This window comes from Hippopotamus amphibius, chromosome 5 (genome assembly GCF_030028045.1).
Source record: "Hippopotamus amphibius kiboko isolate mHipAmp2 chromosome 5, mHipAmp2.hap2, whole genome shotgun sequence".
NCBI lineage: Eukaryota > Metazoa > Chordata > Mammalia > Artiodactyla > Hippopotamidae > Hippopotamus > Hippopotamus amphibius.
In genome coordinates, this window is record NC_080190.1 from 164,260,726 (window position 1) to 164,280,297 (window position 19,572).

At 43.8% G+C, this 19,572-nt stretch overlaps 1 long non-coding RNA gene across 8 annotated transcripts in view; it reads left to right on the top strand.

Annotated features, from left to right (window-relative positions):
- The window catches only part of LOC130853963 (uncharacterized), a 62,423-nt gene that overhangs the window by 27,989 nt on the left and 14,862 nt on the right, over positions 1 to 19,572 (top strand). For 6 of the 8 annotated variants that reach the window (XR_009053927.1, XR_009053924.1, XR_009053921.1 and 3 more), the window contains exons 2-3: positions 10,954 to 11,133; positions 17,559 to 17,694. This is a non-coding gene — a long non-coding RNA (uncharacterized LOC130853963). The remainder of the gene's footprint in view (positions 1 to 10,953; positions 11,134 to 17,558; positions 17,695 to 19,572) is intronic. The other 2 variants (XR_009053926.1, XR_009053923.1) reach the window with 1 other exon arrangement.

The window sequence follows — 19,572 nt, forward strand, 5'->3', positions numbered from 1 at the left end:
GGAGGCTGCATTGCAATGTGATCTACCGAGATCACCACCGCAGGGGAAGGTGCACTGCAGTGCCTGGAATGAACACATGCCACCCTGCTCACATTCCAGGGGCCAAAGCAAGTCATGCGTCTGCACCTAAGTTGAAGAGGGAGGAAGTGTGCAGGCTTAATTAGCATGTGCTCAGAGAGAAAATGCCAGAATAGTCATGAAAGTTTATAATGACAGCCATATAAATATACGAAGTTAAAAATAGTCAAAAAAGTGCCATTCTGGGGAAACATACTTAGCAGATGGGGGAGAGGAACAAATAATCCTGCATTTTCCCAGTCTCTGGCCAGGTTTCTACTTATCTGTCCTCCCTGTCCCACCACCCTAAACCAGACATTGTCCACCAACTCTGGAACTAGAAAAAAAAGGGAAAACCTAGAATTTTGCTCTCAAAGCCATAGGTATAAATGGCAGAAAAAGACTTGGATACTTAAGCTGTTGCAAGAGCCTAGTGTAGTAGGGATACAGGCTAAGCTGATATAATAACAGAGGCCCCAAAATACAGTGACTTAGAGAAGATGCACACCTATTTCTCTCCCGTATAACACTTCAGAAGTAGGACGTCTGGGGGATGGGACAGTGTTGCCATCTTCAGATGATAACTTGCATCTCCAGTTCCAAAGTGCCCCCTCTAGCAGGCACCATCTCCAGAGAGCTAGAAGGGGCAAAAGGACCAGAGAAATCCAGGCATATTCTTTTTTTTTTTTTTTAAATTGAAGTATAGTTGATTTACAATGTTGTGCCAATTTCTGATGTACAGCAAAGTGAGTCAGTTATACACATATAGACATTCTTTTTTCATATTCTTTTCCATTATGGTTTATCACAGGATATGGAGTGTGTTCCCATGCTGTACAGTAGGACCTTGTTGTTTATTCATCAGGCATGTTCTTTTAAGGGCACACCATTTGCAATCACCTCTTCTGGGCCAGAAATTGGTCACGTGGCTCCACTTTGCTGCTGGGAGGCTGGGAAATGTCCACCAATTTGGGCAGCTGTGTGCTCAGATAAAACACTAGCACCATGGAGGGAGGGAGAAGAGGTATCCGAGGGCGCCTTGAAGTCTGCCACACAAAAAAGGCAAGGACAGATTCAGGCAGAGACCCAAGATTGCGAAGTCACAAGTCTCTACCTAAGTGAGCCACACTGACCCCCAGAGTCAGGGAGTGTGGAATCATCTCATAAGGACCCCAGTAGGTAATGATCATCCCATTGCCAGAGTGCAGTGATGTCCTGAGCCCCAAGATTCTGCTCAGCCTTCTGCTAGCAGCTCAGTTCCCAATCTAAGAGTTTCCACATCCCCTCCAATATCCCTAGATACGTATAATCCACCTCCACCCCAAAAACAGAGAGTATGTGGTCACCCTGAGCAGAGATGCTGATGTTAGGATAATGTGGTCAAGGTGGCGAGCAGGACAGTGGTATCCACCTCACTCCTGGAGAATGAGTCAGATGCCATGATAGGGCATCTTCCATTATTTCCTTGTGGCTGAGGCCCTGCAGGAATATGGGTGGTGTGGAGGAGTAATTACAGACAAGAGGAGAGTTAAACTGAACTCAGAAAACAGACACCTGTCAAATGCACTTGGGCTGGGTTGGGATATAGTCGGACTGTGTTAGAGAAAGATGGTTCTGGATGCAGAGGGAAGATGGTTTGGAAGTGGAGAAGCTTAGGGGTCCAATGTGGGGGGTCTAGCACGAGTCTGGGCAGAAAGCATAAAAAGCAACCAAGATGGTAGCAACCAGGACCCCATGGAGAAGGATGGATTTTTGAGTCTTTAGTGTCAGAATTGTCTGAACCTGTTGCTAAAGAAACCAAGGTGATTGCCTGGATCCAACAGAAGGTACCTGGGTAAATGGCACCTTTAATGAAATTCAAGATACTGGGGAAGGAGTTTGGGAAGATCCTGAGTCAGTGAAAGACCTGTGTAAAGTATGCCACTGAGAACACAGGCTCAGTGAAGCTGCATCCTGCCACCCAAGCACCCAGTTCAGGTACCTGGCCTGCAGCTGGCCTTCTGCCCATGTTTGTTGAATTTAATTAAAACTCAATGTTATACATTAGTTTAAAAAATCAAACAAAAGACTCAATGTGCAGTATTGAAACAAGGCCCTGATTTCAACCAATGATGGAAAAGGATCCCACTGTCTGGCAACAAATTTGGTTCCAGACTCGCAGGACAGCAAATCTGTCTCTGAAAGAAGAAAATAAAAAGAAGGAAGTGAGCAGCTCGTCTCCTTCTGGAGGGGGACCCTTTGCTCCCATTTGGGGGCATCTGGTTCCATGTGAGTGTGCGTGAATGGAGGGGACTCTGGCGGCTCCACACTCCCAGCTCCCACCGCTGTCGGTAATGGGTGCGCTGTGGTCCCCTTCCCAGGAATTCCCCACCTGGTCTGACCCCGCGCTGATAGCAGCTCTTCTGAAACAAACACGGTCTCAGGGAAGAGAAGCATCTCCTTGGAAGCGGGAGCTCGAAGGGAAAAGGTCCACAGTAATTATTTCTGTCCAGGCCTTTGTCAGCTGCCATACAAAAGCATCAATCCATTTAAAAAATTCTTGGAGAGGTTTATACTCAGATTAGAGGTCTTCCTGTTATCACTTCAACTTTCTGGAGTGTGGCTGCTCTGGGCTCTGGTTGGGAAAGCAGCAAAGCCTGGCCAGGGACAGCAGGGCCCATATCACTGGGTCACCATTTGGTGAAGGAGATGGAGGCGCGGGACCCGCCAGAGCAACTGGGAGAGCTTCGCTCCAACCTCAGGGCTCCGCTCTCCCCGAAGCATGAAGTGTGGTGTTGATAAGTAATTGCACCGTTGCCTAGGGGTAGGGGCTGGGGTGCATCTGAAAATTGAACCTGTCTTGGAGGCCACAGATTGTTGAGCTGTTAATGCCAAGTGGTATGTGTGCGTGTGTGCGTGCGTGCGTGTGTGTGTGTGTGTGTGTGTGTGTGTGTGTCTGTCTGTCTGTCTGTCCAGGGGAGAAGATGCTCATATTCCCAGAAGGATGCTAAAGCACAAAATGGTGAAAGAATCACAGATCTAGAGGGTATGTACCAGCTCGACATTCTCATTCTACCATTTCGTGTATTCTAGCCAGTGCGGTTTACTTTGTGCTAAGTTCTGGGAATACAGAACTCAGGTGTGGCTGGGCTGGGGAGGGGATAACGGCAAAAAAAGGTAACATTTGTCAAACATCTGAGGTGTTTTGCACACTTTATCGATATTATTTTGAGTATCTAGAATATTTATAGAATTATTTTGATATCTACATATTACTTCGTAACTGCTGTGCCAGATGCGATGCTAGGCAGGTAAATGTATATGGCTTTTAACCTTCATCAACAAACGTGGGACGGAGCTAGTCATGTTTTCCATTTTACAGATAAAGAAACTTGAGACAATTTAAAAAACTTGCTGAAGTCACATAGTTGCTCAGCTCATCCTTGGCTTGTGTACAGAACCACCTCCTTGTCTCTAAAACAGGAGGTAACGATGCCTCCTTTGTAGGGCTGAAGACAAGCTTGGTTCATTCCTAGAAAATTTCTAAGACAATCTGATGATGCCTGTGGTGTGTTCTGCCCAGGGTCAGCCCGCAGCCCTCATTATGCGATGTTCTTATGAAAAGTTGCTCCAGGTTTAACCTGACTCCGGTCCCCAGGCTCAATGGGGGAGGCGACATGGGGTCCAGCTCCCCAGCCTCTGCCCCATCCACTAGGGCGCTCGCTCTCCTCTTGCATCCCGACCGCCTTCCCTCCATCATTCCAAGTCGAAAGAGAATGAAAGCCAGGCCTCACGTCAGGGCTATGACAGCTGGGGCTGTATCCTGTTCGTCTCTGTTTCTCCAGAAGGGCCTGGAATGGGGCATCTGTTCAATATAAATCGCGGCAGAATGAACTGTGCACCCTTTCTGCCTTGTGGGTCACACAGGTTTTCCCCTCTACCACTTGCCTTGCTACTGTGAGCATTTAAACAAGGCACCATTTCGTCCTCACGTCGGATCTAAGGGGTGGACAGCCCCTTATTTTATATCTGAGTAAACAGCCTCAGGGAAAGGAGCGATGGGTAGTTGGTTGTCCAGCACGAGAAGGCTCTGGAAACACCTTTTCATTCTGTGTGTGGCAAGAGGTGTTTGGCAGGAGTGGGGGTGTGGAGCCCACCTCCAAGCCCACTCTGAGCTTTGCTGCTCTACCCACTTCTGTGGTCTTCCAGCTAAATTGCTACAATATGCGCTCCCTGGCACCAACCAGCCCTGAAGACCACCCAAGCGTCAAGGCAAATGCAAAATGCAACCGCACCCCCACCCCCAGCTCATAGCGGGTGCGTCTTGGAGCCAAGCACGCACGCCCTGTGGTGTCTGAGCCCCAGGATCACTCCCAGGTGAGCTCTAAGCAAGTAGAACCCAGAAGACGCCAGGGGAGGGATTGCAGGAGCTGGAGGGGACCCAGACGGTGGTGGTTCTCACAGGCTGAGGACACTCGCCACCCTCCTGGCACTGACAGGAGTGTCTGGGTTCCCAGGAGCCCAGGTGGGCCCCGCTTCATGCAACCAGTGCCTTTCTGCAGAACTGGGTGAGAAAATGAATTCTTGCAAGTCAGAAAAAATTTTAAATGATGTTGAGAGCATATGCTTTTTAAGGTATGATCAAAAATCCTTTTCTAGTCCTAATACGCACTTTTTATAAATCCTGACGTATGCATTTTGGCTTTGTTTTGTACTCCATTTCCTAGCCCCCAACAAGCCCCACAGATTAGGAGGCAGAGGCCCTCCATGTGCAGCTCACTGGCTGTTTGCCCTTGACCTTGGGAGAGCCATTGAACTTCTTAGACTTACTAGTAAATGATACAGTGCATTTAAAATGACAGAACAGTGCTGAACACCGATTAAGCACTCAATACACACATGATGGTTTTTTAGGGAGAGTGGGGCTTGTGGTTTTTCTCTCAGCAAAATGGAAATATTACCTGACCCGTCTCCTCTTGGGGTTGTTGAGAACGGCTGCAGATCACTGGGCAAATTAAAATATTTATTCATTCAATCCACACGTATTTTTGAGTGTCTACTAGACATTTATGTTCTGTTTGGAAAGAAATGATTACAGTTCAGTTTGGTCATTGTTTTAGTGGAAGTAAGCATAAAACAGAGTGGATGTGAAAAGTGTACCTTTTTCTACCCAGGGATGCTGAATAACCTTCACAGAGTAGATACACGTACATAACAGGTAATGTTTATTGAGTTCTGACCACATGCCAGACACTAAGAATTTTCCAGGCAAATAAGCACAGGAGGAGAGTGTGTCCAAAGAAGGAACAGCATGGATAAAGGCACAGAGGCATTAAATAAAAAGAGCATATTCAGGGAAGAATTTGTGGTAAGTATTAGATTATTAATAACAGAACATTGCTGTAAGATTGTGGGAAGGACTCTTGTGCAGATGGATCCAATGGTGCCTCTCATTCTTACTTTCGTCTGTAGCCTAATGGCTCTCAAGCAGGGGGTAGTTCTTCCCCAGAGCCTATTTGCAAATGCAGGGATCGCTTTTTGGCTGTGGCCATGGTGGGTTGCCGTACTGCTGGCATACAGTGCTCAGAATGCAAGGATGTGAAGTGTCCCACAATGTGCGGGACAGTCCCACACGATGAAGAACTGGCCTGCCCGAAATGCCAAGGCCCCTTCTTAGGGCCACACTCTGTAATCCTTCTCTAGTCTCCAGCCTGTCACAGTGCCAGGCACGTATTAGATCTGCCAAAGAGTGCGGGATTGAACTGGCAATTGTTGGAAATCCAAAGCTCCCTCCCAACCTGACCATCCAAATCAATTAAAGTGTTCTCAAAAGATGGCATTTTCCTTCCCATGGATTATAATTGGCTTCAGAATATAATCTTTTCATTTTCTTGATTTGAGGTAGCAGAGCTGGTGGAAAAGAGAAGCTTGTTTGAGCCACTTCATTCTCTGGGTGCCAAGAGGTGTTGATTCCACAGCCTCAATACCACAGGAGTTGAGTACCACCATCCTGCCCGCTGCCACGGCCACGGTCGGGGCCTTTTCCTTGACTGTCGGGTTTCTAAACACCTCCCTGACTCGAGTTTCCCCACTCCATTCACTCCTCCTTCTGTTGCCGGAGAAATATCCATCTCCAGCACAGATGTGAGTATTTCTTTTGCTGCTGCAGGTCCTCGTGTGGCTTCCCATCACCTCCAGGACAAAACTGAGGCATTGGGACTCTGGGTCTGCGCCCCTTCCAGGCTCTTCCAGGCAGGACGGCCCAGGGGTTGAGAGCGTGGCCTCTGGAGCGAGGCTGTTTGGATTTCCACCCCCTCCCACCACTCACAGGCTGTGTGGTGTTGAGTAGTTCACTTAGGCTTTCTATGCCTTGGTTTCTTCACCTGTAAAAGTCACATCATTAATGTCAGTGATAGCAAAAACTGAAATTTGTGTTTATAAGCACATAGAACAGTGCCTAAGTGGGAGATTATCAAGATTGTAAAAAAAAAAATGTTGTGCTATATGGACTCTTTCTTAGATGGATTAAGTGCATAAAATGAAATATATAGGATTAGAAAGGAAACCAAATCTAGTGAAAAAGGTTGGGCAAAATGTGAAAAAAAAAAAAAAACCCCACCACATTTATGATGTGATCCAGTGATGGGTCTAATATTTACTACAGTTTCAAAGAAGTGATGAATGTAAACACTGTTTTGAGATTCTGCAAAAGTCCTGCTGTGAAATGAGATATCAGTCTTTCCCGGTGGCGATGAAGCCATAGGGAGAGGGGTTACAGTTACTCTCGGAGTTGGTTGTCCATATTGATGAATGAAGATCTAAATTTCAGTTGGAGGTGAGTGAAAACAGAAGTAAATTCTGTTCTTCTTCAAGTTCATGGATTCCTCTTGAGTTCTTGAACCTTGAATTCTTGCGCCCCAATTTAAGAATTTCTTAACTAGGCTTGGTAAATGATATCCACCAGCTAAGAAGCCTGCTGGTCAAGTCAGTACCAACAGCTGCTAGGAAGGCAACATGAATGAGGGAAGGGAGGCAGCTGTAAGAAAAGCCTCAGCCAGAGAGGCTGAGTAGGCCCCAACCCAAGAGAACAGGTACTTTTCAGCCTGACAGATGGTTCCCCTGGAAAAGTGTACATGTATTTTGCCAGCCTCTTCTAGGGAAGCTAGATCTTTGTTAAGAATCCCCTTCTCCGCACTCTGAATTTGAAATATTGTTAAGTTGTTTAGCATTTGGTATATAGATCTACATCGTGTGGCCGAACCTACTTGTCTTGGGCCAGTTCCACCTACGGACCACCTTGGAGCCATTTGGCTCCCCAGTGGTGCTGGTTTCCAAAGGCGCCATGTGCTTTCACCTCTGGAGGCCTGAGTACATGTGCATCCTTCTTCCCAGATGCCTTACCCCTTCTTCACTTGGCTAATTCTAATTGGTCCTTCCAGGGCCCCTCCTCCAGAAAGCTCCCTAATCAGAGCTCTGGACCTGGCCTTCCCAGGGCTCTCCTTCTCATGTGATCACAGGCCTCTATCAGAGTGTGCATTACACAACTCTTGCACCTGTGTGTTTCTCTCACTGGAGTATGAGTGTTCTGAGGGCTGCATCCTCCTTCATCTCGCCATCTCTTTTACATCTTCAAATGTGCTGGGAAATTGCGTGGTAAATGCTTTTTTGAGAGAATTCATGAATTGAATGAATGCAGGGAATGATTTAGATAGCGTGGCTTCTAAGATGATTCTTGGATGGATTTCCTGATAGTTGGAAGGCTAAGCCCCTCACTCACAGACCCAGCTGGTCTCATGGGACACAGTCGTTCGAGTTGGATGAGTGTAAAACGTGACTGTGCAATCATGATTCTGCTTTCAGACTCCCACGGCAAGTTCCTTTGATGGTGTCCAAGAGGCAAGTCTGCCCCCTCTGCGGGTGGATGAAATTTTTAAAAAATAGACATAAATCATTCAGAGCTGCTTCTTATGAATATGCTGGGAGAAGAGCTCAGAAACTCTATTTTTGGCCCCCCAAAATGAAACAGAAGCCTGTCTGTGAGGTAATAAAGCTGATTTGCCTGTTTAGCTTCTAAACCAGCTATAATTTCCAAAGAAACATTCCAAACACGTCTTGAGCAAAAATGGCATCATTAGAATAAGCCTGTGGCTTGGTAGGAAAGGAGGAGGGGATGCTTTGGAAGGCCAGCTCTCATCTGGCGTGTTCCCTTAAAAGATCATCCTCATTCTCTTATAAAACAAATCTAGCATTTGCAGAGGATTTAAAATTTCAAGGGATGTTTGCCTTTGTTATCTCTTTAAGCCTCACAATACTTGTGTGAAATTATTAGGGGCAAGTATTTTCAGTCCCATTGTACATCCAGGTGAGGAAGCAGAGGGTCAGGGAGCTTGATTTGCTGAAGGTCACAGAGCCACCTCACACCTGCCCATACACTTGTGTGTCATCAAAGAGACATCCAGCACATGTCAGGCACACACATGAGATCCCAAGTGATTGTTTCAGTGTCTCTAGTAGTCCTTGCTGAGAAGAAAAAAGGGAAACACACTTCCTAAGAATCGGTTGTGTGTTAAACTTCTCATACGTACCTTGTTTGAGAGACACGATAGTGTAGAAGTGTCTTAGTTTGGGCTGCTTTATCAAAATACCATAGACTGGGTAGCTTAAACCACACACATTTATTGCTCTCAGTTCTAGAGCCTGGGGAATCAAAGATCAAGGTGCCAGCAGATTCAAGTGTCTGGTGAAGACTTTTCTTGGTTCATAATGTTCATTTTCTTGCTGTGTCCTCATATGGAGGACGAGGTGAGGGAGCTCTCTGGGGTCTCTTTTATAAAAGCACTAATCCCATGCCCTCATGATCCAGTCACCTCCCAAAGGCCTAATGACCTCCAAATACCATCACATTGGGGCTTAGTTTTCAACATATGAATTTTGAGGGGACACAAACATTCAGTCTATAGCAAGTGGTCAAGAGCACAGACTTTGAGGCCAGATGACCTGGGTTTGCCTCCCAGCTCTACCACTAGCTAGCTGTGTGACCTTGGGCGAGTCACTTACCTTCTTTATGCCTCAGTTTCCTCTCCTGTAAAAGATGGATAATCCCTAATAAAGTGTTGTAAGCAATGTGTTAACTTATGTAAAGTATGTGAACCATGCCTGGTCTATGATAAGATTTAGCTAATTGTTATGATTTCATTTTACCTTCTCAACAACCCTGAGATGTCTGTGGTCTTGTCCCCCATATTACAGATGGGGAAACTGAGGTTAAGTAATTTTCCCAAAGCCCTAGAACTGAGACTTTGAACTAGGTCTCTGTATGCAGCAACACACCATGCTCTTCATGGACGTGCTCACTCCAGTTGTGCTCACAGATTTGGCAGGTGGCCATGTTCATGTTACTATTTTGTAAATATAGGCAATAAATCCCTTCTTTTCCTTCACAGTGTTCCTCAGAAAATAAATGTGAAAGTCCATGTTTGAAAGTCAAATCCTACCCTTTTTTTATTCTCTTTTTTTATTGAAGTATAGTTGATTTATAATGTGCTAACTTCTGTTGTACAGCAAAGTGACTCAGTTATGCACACATATACATTCTTTTTTAAAATATTCTTTTCCATTATGGTTTATCCCAGGAGATTGGTTATAGTTTCCTGTACTATAGAGTGGGACCTTGTTGTTTATCCACTCTAAATGTAATAGTTTGCATCTACCAACGCTAAACTCCCAGTCCATCCTTCTCCCTACCCCTCACCCCCACTTGGCAACCATAAGTCTGTTCTCTATGTCTGTGAGTCTGTTTCTGTTTTATAGATAGGTTCATTTGTTTCATATTTTAGACTCCACATGTGATATAATATGGTATTTGTCTTTCTCTTTCTGACTTCACTCAGTATGATAATCTCTAGTTGCATCCACGTTGCTGCAAATGTCATTATTTCACTCTTTTTTTTTTTTATGGCTGAGTAGTATTTCATCATATATATGTACCACATCTTCTTTATCCATTCATCTGTCAATGGACATTTAGGTTGTTTCCATGTTTTGGCTATTGTGAATAGTGCTGCTATGAACATAGGGGTGCATGTGTCTTTTTGAATTATAGTTTTGTCCAGGTTCAAATCCTATCCTTGTATATCACCAAAGGGTCTGCATACCCAGAAGACTGAAAATATGATTAAATCCCCAATTATACCTCACTTTTACAATGCAGTCTTCAACAATACAGTTTCAGAACCATGGCTGTGTTCTTTGATTTTGCTTGTTTTCTTCATAACTGAATATACAGTCTGATCCTCTTGAGACTCAAGATGTACTTCTTAAATGACTTCCATCTCTGTCACAAATGTCTTAAGTTTATGATATCTACACTTCTTATTGCTAAAATCAATACTGACATTTTTCTCTAATGCAGTTCATTTTTAGAAAAGAGTGACTGCAATAGGAACATTCAAATAATTGAACAAACAACCACTGCTGTACAAATACAGCAACTCTGCTGACATTGAGCTGTTGGCTCACAGGCTTGAATTGTTCGTCCGTAACATGATAAAAATCTGTGTTAAACACACAAAAGGGAAACAATCGCTTATGTCAAATCTGAAGTGAAGGGTGAGCTAAGAATGAGTGGAGAAGACCGGAACGTCATGGAAGTGAGAAATGGTCAAGGAGGGTCCAGCACCTGACATTGTCTAGTTATAAGGGGTTCTGTAGCTTAAAGGCACTTTACCAGGTAGGAACCCACAAGTTAACCACTTGATTGAATTCTCCAGAACTCTTTGGGTTATAAACAATAGAAGACCCAATTTCTGGTGGGTCTTTAAAATTTGTCTACAATTCTTCTTTTCCTCCCTGCCCTTGTTTTGGCTTCCTTGTGAGCATAGTTTTCTTTCTCTATTGATTTTGGGCTTTGACGGTTAGACTTGCTTTGGCCAATGGAATGTGGCTGGGAGTGCCACCAACTCTCTGGAACGTCCTCCTAGCACCATGAGAAGAACACACACCAGGTGAAGATGAATGAAGAAGGCCTGAGCATAACCAGAAGCCTGGGGTGGAGCCTGGCCCAGCTGATTCAGGAGTATGATGTGAACATCTGTTGTGGTAAATCATTGAAAGCTGGGGTTTGTTTGTTATGCATCATTATTACAAGGATAACAACGATAGCCTGACTAATGTATAATTCAAGCTAACCTAAAAGGAAGAAAAATGTGTTGGTTCAGGTAACAAGTCTTTAGATCAGAGGCTCAAGTTATATTGCCTTTCTCCATCCATCCATCCATCCATCCATCCATCCATTTGCTTATTCGTCTGTCCACTCTTTCACCCCTACCTGTCTCTGCTTCTCTGTATTTTTACTTCATCTTCTCCTTATGGAGGCAGGTCCCTGTTATGCATTTGCTAAAATGTAATTTGCAGAACATAATTCCTATAAGATGCTCTGGGAAAGTTTGCATGGTCCAACAGATTTGAGAAGGAGTGTATATTACACTTCAGCTTTAAAGAGTCACAAACCATTACTGGCAAACAAATCAACATACAAAACAAAACAAAAAGCTATGAGGAGTTCCCCTTGTATAGACAATTCTGTAACATGGTTTATTTAATGCCATACTTTCTAAGTTTATTTGACCAGTGAAGACTGTTCTGGCTGTTAAAATCTATTGACAACTTCTCGGAAAACACCTGGGGGGAATGGTGGTACCGTGGGGAAAGCACTGACTGGGGAGATAGGAGACCTATATGTCACTCTTTGCTCTGCCACAAACTTCCCCTGCACTGTCTCTGGGAAATCACTTCCCCTTCCTCGCCCTTGGATTCCCATTCACAAAATGAGAGGTGTGGGATTAGTTGGCCTTTTAAGACTCTGCTGGGGTCAACAATCTAGAATTCCAGCCATGTACTGTATTTCATGGAAGAAGGGGTGATACGACCTGCAAAAGGATGGTTCACCATTGGCCAGGGATGCACCATGTGGAACTATGGAGAACATGCAGTCAAGCAAACATTATGGTCCAATACATTCAGAGTAAAGAGGATGGGGGAGATTCAGCAATGGTGCTCTAGCTTCTTCAACTTGCGCCTGGATATGGAGTCTTTGTCCGAGACCCCTCTTGTGTTCCATGACCCCCGTCCCACGTCCCTCCTCGTCTGTGCAGCCTCTGGAATGGGTGGTTGTTAATCCTCTGAGGCATTCAGTTCAGCGGCTGGATGGGGGAGGAGCGGGAGGGGAGGCTGCTTTGAATCCTGTATTAGTCAGGATGCTTTTGGTGGCAGAAACAAAACCCTGACTCAAGCTGGCTTAAACAATAGGAAATTTATTATCTCACACATCAGGAATTGCAGGGGCCAGGGTGGATCCAAAGCTGGTTGAATCACCCATTCAACAATGGCATTTGCAAGTCCTTCCTCTCTAGCTCTTGGTTCTGCCATGACCGGTTGTCCTCTTTCTCACGCTGGTGACAAGATGGTGGCATTGGTTCTGAGCATCATGTCCAGACTTGACAAGATCTAGAGGGAAAAGCGGTCCATTTCTTTCCTTGGCTCTTTCCTAGAAGCAAAGACATTTTTCCCGGAAGCCACCAGGCCACCACTCACCCTGGAAAGACTTCTCTTTGTGTTTCCTTGGCCGGAATTGGGGGAATGACCATTCCTAAACTAATCAGTGGCAGAGAGAGCAGGATTACCCTTAGGTCAGTCAAGCCCATCCCTGGAGCTGGGAGCCAGGCCAGCTACCCCCTTAGTCTGATGTGGGAGAGAGAGAACAAAACCTGAGTTCGGTTAGGAAGGAAGAAAGGAGGAATGAATGCTGGGCGGACAATCTATGGTAAGACCTTAAGACTAGAAAGGGAAAGGGAAGACCCCTTTGGAATAGTCTTGCCTCAGTTAAACCTTTTCAGCTACACATATTAACCTACTGCTAACATTTCTTTTGTACCATATTGTGCTAAAAGAATCACAGTCTCCTTCCTAGCCCTGAGTTACATGACAAAGGCTTTCTGTTACTTTAGCATCTGTACATGCCAGGCTCTAGGAAAAGAGGTGGGAGAGGGAGAAAACTCAGTCTGCACTACTTTAATAATTCTGTTCAAGCTACCTACGTTTCCCACATTTTAACAATCTTACCTGCTCGCCTCCTATCTGGAATAGCTGGTCTGAGGGAGGGTGCCCCACACACAAGCAATCACGCTCTATGGCAATGAGGGTGTTCTGGTCCTTGTTCTTACAAACTGTAAAATATGATGGAGAGTGGCTGAACAAAGGGGTTGCACAGTGCCTACATCTCCAGCTTTAAAAGACAGGTTGATGAGAGTTGGAACCTTACCTCTACCACTTCCTAGAAATGGGATCCTGGGCAAATTGTTTAAAGTCCTTCTTCCTCAATTTGCGTCTCTGCAACAGAGAGATACTATATAATTCCCACCTCATACAATTATCCTGAAGATTAAAGAAGGAAGAGCACATAGATGTCTTAGTGCCGTGCCTCACACAGGGATGTACCTAATAGCTATTGATTGTTGTAATTTTTATGATTATAGGAGTAGAGCTATTATTATGATGTCATCTAGAAAAATCCCAAAGCAGCCAATAGAGTCAAGCTGATGCTTCCAACCCCATCAAGAGCAGGCTTTTCTTTTCTGGTGGCGCTCAGTTGGCACTCCCCATCCTGAGTGACACAGCATCACATGGCAGGAGGAGTGAAGCCAAGGACTAGACTGGCACTTGATTCAGCAGAGTCACTCAGGCTGCCAAGTAGGCTTTTGGAAAATTTCTTGCTCCCCCCTCCTGGAGCATATTTTGGACGCCTACTTGTCATATTGCAAAGTGTATGTGACAAAACAATCTGGGAGCTCGCTGACAATTATTCGCTTCATGCCATGGCTTGGAATCTCTTGGTTTGGGGTGTGCTGCCAGCCTCAGAGACCCTGGCACAAAGGCAACAGAGACTGGAGCCCCGCCTGGCAGCAGGGGTCGGAGGCAGGGCAGGAGCAGGGACCTAGGTCATTCCAGATGGACCTTTGTCTTTGTGTCCCAGCCTGGGCACCACACAGAAGTTTGCCCTCCTTAGACACAGAAGTTTGCCCTCCTTAGACAAGAGAAGGTTGTCCAACTCTTGTGGGGCAAAGAAAGGCAAGGAATTCTAGCAATAGTGCACATTTATTAAGCCCTTTATTTCTTTTCTAAGGATGCTGTAACAAATTACCCCAAACTTGATGGCGTAAAACAACAGAAATGTATTCTCTCACAGTTTGGAGGCTGGAAGTCTGAAATCAAGGTGTTGGCAGGGCCATCTTCCCCCTAAAGCTTCTAGGGGAGAATCCCTCTTTGTATCTTCCAGCTGCTGATGGCTCCAGGCGTTCCTTGGCTTGGGGCTTTGTACCTTTAATCTTTGCTTGTGTCTTCACGTGACCTTCTCCTCTGTGCACCTTCTCCCTTTCTCCCCTTCTCTTCTCTTAAAAGGACACCTAGAAAGACAAATATGTGATATCTCTTATATGTGGAATCTATAAAAAGGGTACAAATGAACTTATCTACAAAACAGAAATAGAGTTACAGGTGTAGAAAACAAACTTACGGTTACCGGGGAATAAGGGGCGAGAAGGGATAAATTGGGAGATTGGAATTGACATATACACACTACTATGTATAAAATAGATAACTGTTGATAAAAAGGACCTACTGTGTAGCACAGGGAACTCTACTCAATACCCTGTAATGGCCTATATGAGAAAAGAATCTAAAAAAGAGTGGATCTATGTATATGTATAACTGAGTCACTTTGCTATATATCTGAAACTAACACAACATTGTAAATCAAGTATACTCCAATAAAAATAAAAAAACCCAAAGCCCCACAAAAAATGAAAAGGAAAACAAAAGATAACTATATGCATGTAAAAAAATAAAATGATGGGCTAAAAAATAAAATAAATTAGTAATTTTACCAAGAAAAAAAAAGAACACCTGTCATTGGATTTAAGGCCCTCCTTAATCCTAGATGATCTTATCTTGAAATCCTGAATTACATCTGTGAAACCCCTTTGTCCGAATAATTCATACATTCTGGGTGGACCTATACTTTGCGGGGTCACCATTTAACTCACCACAAGCCCCTTCTCTGTGGCAGGTGCTAGACCAAGGATACATGCCCTAACCTCATCCCTAAGGGCTTGTACAGTTTTTAATCCCCATTTCCAGATGAGGAGCCTGAGCTGTCTAAGCACTATTCATGATTACCTCTTTTATTCCTTACACAGCCTTGTGCAATTGAAACTATTTTTAACCCTCATTTTACAAATGAAGACATCCAAGCTTAGACAGAGTATGTAACTTGCCCATCAGGTAGTGAATAGCAAAGCCCAGTACTCAAGATTAGATTTTTCTCACGCTGATTGGACAGAAAGAGATAATAACTTCTCCCTTCTGCCATACTTTTCTCAAAAAAATTGTTGCTGAATAAGTGACAACTTGAGGGTAAAGCAGCCTATTTTCATCTCCTAAGGAACTCAGGAATTTCTTCCATCTTCTCACTTCCTGATGTTGACTGAAAAAAAAAATGCACAACTTAAAAGATGAGAAGTATGTTTTTTTCAGAGGACAGACTGAGGACTTAAGCCTGGGAGACAGCCTCTTAGATAACTCTGAGGGGCTGTTCCAAAGAGGTAAGAGAGGAGCCAGGATACTTAGGAGTTTGCAACAAAAACCAGGTAGTCAGCACATCAAAAGAATACTGTTAAAGAAAAAACAGACATCTCAAGTTAATGAATTTAGCACTCTTCTAAGTCTAAGAAGATGCAAGAGTCTGGGCTCATTGAAATCATTCCTTTGATATACACCTTAGCTCTCTAGGGCCAGTATCTTGTTCTTTCTCATCCTGAGTCCCCTCAGGCTCACTGTAGGGGCTGCAGGTAGTGACTGATGGCTTGATGGCCACAGCATCCATTGTTTGCTGATATGGCGGATAACATTCTTCATTCATACAACTCAGTGGCATAAAACAACCAATATTCATGAACTCAATTTCTGTGGTTAGGAATCTGAATATGGAGTAACTGGGTCCTCAGCCTCAGGGTCTATCATAGGCTGAATTAAGGTGTCTCTCAAATAAGGGTGGACTTGCTTCCAAGCTCACTCATGTTGGCAAGAATGAATTCCTCCCAGGCTGTTGGACGGAGGCTCTCAGTTTCTTACCATGCTGAACCTCTCCATAGGGCAGCTCACAACATGGCAGCTGGCTTCATCAGAGCCAGCAAGTGAAAGGGAAAGAGAGAGAGGTTGTGGGACTTCCCTGGTGGTCCGATGGTTAAGACTGTGCACTTCCAATGCAGGGGGTGCAGGTCTGGGAACTAAGATCCCACCTGCTGCGCATCCAGAAAAAAGAAAAGGGGGGGGGGGCGGTGCCTGTGCAACGAAGATGAAAGTCATAGTCTTATTAACATTTTTTTAATTGTGGTAAAATACACAGAACATAATAGTCATCATCTTAACCATTTAAAAATATACAGTTCAGTGGTATGAAATACATTTACATTATACTTAATTAAAACAAAGCTATCTGTTAACTAGTGACTAATGGTTACTTAAGAGTGTGTGGCTAGGAAAGGTGTCTTTAAAGAGGTGATGTTTAACCCAAGTTCTGAACAATAAGAGGGAGTCAGTCTTGAAAAGACTGTGGGAAGAGGGAACCGCCAGGGCAAAGGTCCTAATATGGGAATGAACTTGACCATGTAGAAAGAAGAGAAAGAAGGCCACAGACCCTGGACCAGAGTGAGCGAGGGGAGGGACAGCAGGAGACAAGGTGAGAGAGGTGACCATGGCAAAGTCCTTTGTAAATCGCCCAGAGCCTGCATTTGATCCTCTGTGTAATGGGAACCGTTAGGTGGATGTGAGCAGAGGGGTGATGGGCTCAAAACAGAGGTGATGAGGGGAAGAAACCGTGTCCAGGGATGGGTGGCTGTGAGGCAGGAGGGCCAGCTTGCTTGGGTGACCTACCAAGTCACTTACTCATTTGGCCTCTGTTTCCTCCTGGGGGACTGGTTTTTGCAACCATTAATTGGGTGCTTCCCAATCATCTCCTATCACCCTTGTAACAGCATGGCTAGGGCATGGCTACTCGTAGGCCAATCCTAGTCATCCTACGGAGATGTTAGAAACATTCAAATCAATGAGATAATTAACATAATGAAATAATAATATCTGGCACTTACTATGTGACATGGATAGTTCTAAGTGCTTTACGTGCTCTGTCAGATAGATAATGTTATTATTGTTGGTCCCATTTCACAGATGAGACATAGAGAGGTGAAGCATAGAGAAGTTGATCAAGTTGGCCAAGATCTTACACCTAATAAGGACCAGAACCAGGATTCACACCCAGCCAGGGAGGTGCCAGAGTCCGTGTTCCTGACCAATAAGCTCTATCATTTACATCATCTTCCAAGTGTTGGCTGTAACACTTGGGTTCTGATAGGCATTTAGTTATTCAATCCATTTTCTGTTTTTGTTTTTTGCTTGGTTTTACATTATAGCAGGGCACAAGAATACTGCTTTGTCATCAGAATAAATTGCCAGCTTGAACAAGGACGACTATTTCTCCTTTGCCAGGGACAACCAATTTGAAGACCTGCGCCACCATGCTGGGCTCCCTGTCACAGTCTAAACAAAGTACGTATTCCTCAAGTCTGATAATTAGGTGTGTTCTAGCATCTGCAGCAGCAATAACAGATAATTAGTTTATCCCCAAACTAGGTGACATGATTAGTGTTTTCCACGTAATGTTGAGTAGATCTGCTCCAAAGTCATAGAGGAGAATTGCAGGTAGAAGCTAAATTTAAACTTCTTCTATGGGAGAAGTTAAACCCAGTAATTACTATGTTAAATTCCCTGCTGAAAGGAAGTCAACAGATCACCAAAGTCATTAACCCTCACCAAGGCAGGATCATCCAAAAGTCCGCTTGAAGTAGTGAAAACAGCACTAGCTCTGGAGTCAGATGTAGATTTGAAGGGCTGCTCTGCTATTTTGCAACCACTGGGATCTAGAAAAGGCCTCGGGAATGGTGTTCCTCTTGGGGACCATTGTGTATTCACATGCAGTGTATGGACATGTGGCAGCCAGCTTGGACCATGAGGTCCAAGGTTGACAAGCAGAGGGTGACAGAGGAGAAAGATGGGAAGGTCCTAGGCCCTTGAGGATATTGAGGAACTGAATTATCCATTTGTGAAACTGCCTTACTTCCAGATGTTTTGGCATCTGGGAAAATAAGTCCCTTTTTTGTTTGTCATGTTGCATGGTGTTTCTGTTACCTGAAGTTGAAAATGTGTAGCTGATGTACTAGGTAATGAAGAGCAAATGATACAGTGCATGTAAAATGTTTTGTGCATTGTCCAAGATAAAGTAGTATTAAGATGAAGTGAGGTATTCTGAAAGTCAGAGAGAAGAAGGAAAGAAGGTAGGAAAGGTCAAAGATTTTAACAATCACACAGGAATGGGAAATACATAGTTGAGGGCTGTTACTGGCCCTCCCTGAGCCCAAATCAGACATCACCAATCAAGCACAGAACCCTTGCCATGGCCAAGTCAATGTCCTGGGGCAATCGGTGGGGGGCTCACCTCATTTGTTTCCCATCTCTCAGGTATCACTGTTCTTTGTTGCCTGATGTCCGAAGCTTCATATATTTTGTCCATTAAAAAATTCATTATTATAAAATTATTATATCATAGAATTTTATGTTTTATAATTACATAATATGGTGCTTAATGTTCTGTAACAATTATATACAGTCGACCCTTGGACAACATGTGTTTAAACTGTAAGGGTCCACTTATATGAGGATTTTTTTTTTGAGATTTGAGACTTTTTTTGGGAAAAATTTTGAGATTTGAGACAATTTGAAAAAACTCGCAAACTGCATGACCTAGAAATATCAAAAAAATTAAGGAAAGGGTGTGTCATGGATACATAAAATATATATCGATGCTAGCCTATCCTTACATAGGCATAAAGTGAGTGATAGTTAATATAAAATTAATAATGTGTTAGTAACACATTACTTATAATTATTCCATTGTTTTATAATTTTGCTTTCAAAGAATTACATTACTATACAGTGTGCCTCTCTCTCTCAGTTGGAGAAACTGTGTTATCATCCTAATATCACAAGTAAATGGTTTTTTTAAAAAAGCAACAGTTTCCAATACTGTACTATGAATATGGCCCTAATACTGTACGCCATAAGAATTTTATAACGATGCATTCATTAGTGTATAGGCTAGGCTACCATGAAGCAATGGTATCGATTACCCGAGGCTACCATAAGGTAATCACATTACTGCTTCTTTGTTATCCATGCATGAATTGTTATGCTTGTAAATAAATGTGAATTTCTTTTTCACATTATCTTTTCATTTTTGATGTCTAGTATTAGTAATACATGTAACATCTACAGTGTTTGGTATCATATAAGATAATAAGATAATAAGGTAATATTGATGATTAATATTTACATCATCTTGTAAACAGATGACAAACTTTCAGTGTCAAT